Source organism: Alosa sapidissima, chromosome 19, assembly GCF_018492685.1.
Source record: "Alosa sapidissima isolate fAloSap1 chromosome 19, fAloSap1.pri, whole genome shotgun sequence".
Lineage (NCBI taxonomy): Eukaryota > Metazoa > Chordata > Actinopteri > Clupeiformes > Clupeidae > Alosa > Alosa sapidissima.
In genome coordinates, this window is record NC_055975.1 from 27775378 (window position 1) to 27779126 (window position 3749).

A 3749-nucleotide genomic window follows, 5' to 3' on the forward strand; every position below is an offset into this window, starting at 1 on the left:
GGCCTATCTTTTTCAGTAATGCACATTTTTAATACATTTCATGGATACTACATAAAATGTTTTGGAAAACAAATGTAGGGGTTGTGGGTTCACATTTTGATTTTTAAATGAACAATTCTCAAAGCAGGGTTGAGTGTAGTGATTGGTTTATTAAAGCATAAGCGTAAAATATTGCAGAACATGGGCAGACATGTCTTGAATTTGACATGTGTAGCATATGAATAATTTTCTAAACGTATTTTATTAAAGTTTGAATTGAGTAGGCCTAATATAGATCTTAAGAGAGCATTATTAACCTAAATGTGATTGTGTGACGCAAATTAACTCCAGGAAGTATTTTAATTTGCGTTGTTGTTTTTCCAAATGTATTCATGTTCACAGAAGTTGTGTCAAATGTAAGGCATATAAAAGAGCTCTCCCAAAAGACACCGGAGCCACCCTATTCATTATTCAGGGCAACTTTAGATATAAGATAGAAGAGGCCTGTTTATAAAGCGGAATATTCTCCAAGAACAACAATTGAATTCATGTGAAGCAATGTTATAAACAGTGTTGGCCAGATAAAGTGGTCAAAGGCGCCACAGTCGCGTAGTAAATTAATTTGTTCCTGAGGTAGGTCTACCTTTCCCCGCTACGCCTGTCACTGGGCACGAGACTTCGGGAGCATTCAGCAACGATACTTGTCCCACTTTAACCGCTGACTGAGACCGAGGATAATTATTTAACTTGTGTTAAATGAAGAAAGCTGGGCGGGTTGGTAGCCTGTAGCATAAATTAAGTACACAGTCAAGGCAATTCAGGTCGATTTGAATTGTCAAAGTGTACATGTATGCGTGCTGGGTATCCATGAGATAGGCTACGTTTAACGAAGAAAAACGACAGCATAGACTAATGTGTTTGTACTTAATGATAGGTTAACTATCACGTAAAGGTCCTTGAAATTCATAAACATAGTAAGTTGGTGAGGAACTTAACGCGCCGGTGAGAATGTTTCATCCAGAAAATAAATAATCAAGGCAACTGACCTTAAATGAGGCAAAAATATCCAGACGCATTATAATCCATAATACATTCCTCAAAATGCGTTTTTAGATCCAGAATCAAGAACAGGCTTTGGTGTGAGCGCTGATGAAGGTTATCACCCGCGTGTTCGAGCAGGCTTGAGATTGCAGCAGCGGTGGCGTACCCGTCCACTCCCGCATCAGCGCGCGTCCCTCGCTGTGCGCCGGTGATGGCCAATCACCGGATGCTCACGCGCGCCACGCGGTCCGCCCTCCGCCCAGCACCGTGCTTGACATTTAAAGGCATAGAGACCGCAAGATGGGCTACCTGAAGAAGCACACCTTGAAGTATTTTATCTTTTGTTATTTTTTTCTTTTCAGAAAGAAGGTAAAATAAAGTAGGCTGCTAATGCTAAGAAAATTACCACAAAGGTCCCTCCCTGTACGGAGGAATGGTCATGTATTTGACATATTTTGGTGAGACTGCTGGTGAGGCATCCGCTGACATAACCATCGGCACTGCCCCCTTTAGCCATAACGCGCGTGCTGATGTGTTGTTGTGGGCGTTGTCAGCTGGATACTTCTGTGATCCTGTGGTCATGTCAGACATTTGAAAGATTATGCGCTCGAGAAAACACGTCGCAGCATCAGAATGTGCAGTCGAGTCAAAACAGCAGAAACTCGGCACCTGCGCTGTCCAGGGTCCTGAGAACTATACGCGATACAGCGCTGCTGTGAAATGACATTATTTACCCTTAAGTGGCGACAGGCAAACCACAAATATGTTTCTTCACATCAAGAAGCCGAATTTCACCAAAGCTAAACAACAAGTTGCAGGTGACAATCGTGGAAACCTTCTACAACATTTTAGGATGTAAACTTCACTTGCATAAACCCGAAAGAGGTCGCCAAAACTGAACTGTCGTGACCAAAATCCGTTGGCCATGACCCTGATTAATTCTCGAATTGATTTGTCATGAATTCCACACACCTCTACGTGAATTCAAACTTTCTGTGGAAATTCCACAACTCGCAAAAGCGTTAGAAAGCAACAAGGCGGGAGTTTTCACATCGATAATCTAACAAGATTAAATGGGGAAGATTAAATACATTTTTTTAAACGGAGATTTCATCATCATTACCAACCTTTGGGTCGGTCAATTCAGTGATGTGGCACCACAGTTTATTAATGACAAACACATTATCATCTTTGTGCCACAAACATGGTTGCTACACTTCAGGTAAATAATACTGATGAGGATGTTAACCTCTCAAGCCACTGCTGCCTAAGACTTCTGTTGAAAAACACATAGAGCACTGACATGAACCTCTTAACTCCTAATAATAAAGATGCATGTGTGGAGACATGGAGACATACAACTAGGATTTCCATTGCATATGATCAACAAATAGCTATTTCATAACTTATTACCATGACTGTGCATATGTACTTGTATAGTCAGCGTGCATTTATCTTTAAAGAATGGACAGAATTGAGGTAAAGGCCTTGTGCCAGCGTCTTTGATCGGTATGGGCCTTATCTACTTACCCTGGCTTCTTCTAGTGTCCGAAATGTAAACCCCCCTCAATTAGAGGGCTGTTTAAAATGAGGCCACACTTCAGCCACTCAATACAGCGCAGCCCGCTTATCTCATTAGAGAGCGCCCTGACAGTGCCTTTGGACTCTGGGGATCCCTGCCAACACCATAAGGATGTTTAGGCCTTAAGGTAGTGCACTAAATATGTTCCAGCTTCCGAGTGCCAACACCATAAGGATGTTTAAGCCTTAAGTTAGTGCACTAAATATGTTCCAGCTTCCGAATGGCACTTTGGGTTTCATTGACTCAAGGTTTCACAAGAAGGCGTCATCATCGTGGGCCTGCTTGATCATGACAGAGCATGAGTGTCACACTATAAGGACACCCACTCTTCCACCCCCAACTAAAAACAGAGAGAGAGAGAAGGGAGGGAGGGGGGGTGGAAATAGATAAGCAGGAGAAAAGATAGAACTGTCCAGAGAGAATTAAATCTACTGTGACAGACACAGAGAGGAGGAGAGGTGGAGGTTAGAGTCAAATGGACAGAAAGAGAAAGATCTAAAGATAGAGAAATCTACAGAGAGAGAGAGAGAGAGAGAGAGAGAGAGAGAGAGAGAGAGAGAGATAGGGGGCACATAAACTATGGTATTCATTCTTGGTTCTCTCAACAGCGCATGCTCTAGTGGCTTGAACAATTTGGAATATTGACACAAAAATGTAAAAAATTTCACAGTTCAAAGAAAATGTATTCACCTTGAGCGTTCGCCTCTGTGCAAAGAATTTGAGCACACCTCTGCTAGCAAAGCAAGGCTGGTGGGACACTCTGGCTCCCTCACGCAGTTTCTCTGGGTCACACAACAGCTGAGGCCTGCATGGAAAACCATGATACTGCAACAATACAACAAGCCCGACTATACGGGCAGAGGTTTCTTTTCACATTTTTTAATTTTCATTCATTCATGCTTTCAGTTTCCTTCATTTATTCATTATTATACTGCTGTTCTATAGCAGTAGTCTTATGGAGTTCTCTTTCACACTTCAGTTGTGGCAACTGACTCAGAAACTGCAGACTCATCCATATGCTCTCCCTGTGTGTTCTTAGACATATGTGTTTGGTGAAGCACACATTGTCATGACAAATCATAAGTACATTTCTGGTATGTATATTTGTATGGATGTGCTAATGAGTAAATATCTTTCTCACACATAG

At 42.0% G+C, this 3749-nt stretch overlaps 1 protein-coding gene across 1 annotated transcript in view; it reads right to left on the reverse strand.

Moving 5' to 3' along the window:
- Window positions 1-1353, reverse strand: part of LOC121693649 (neurexin-3a-like) — a 242182-nt gene extending 240829 nt beyond the window's left edge. The window contains 1 exon segment of the mRNA XM_042073216.1: window positions 1026-1353. The gene's annotated coding sequence lies outside the window, so the exon portion shown is untranslated.
- Window positions 1354-3749: the final 2396 nt, after the last annotated feature.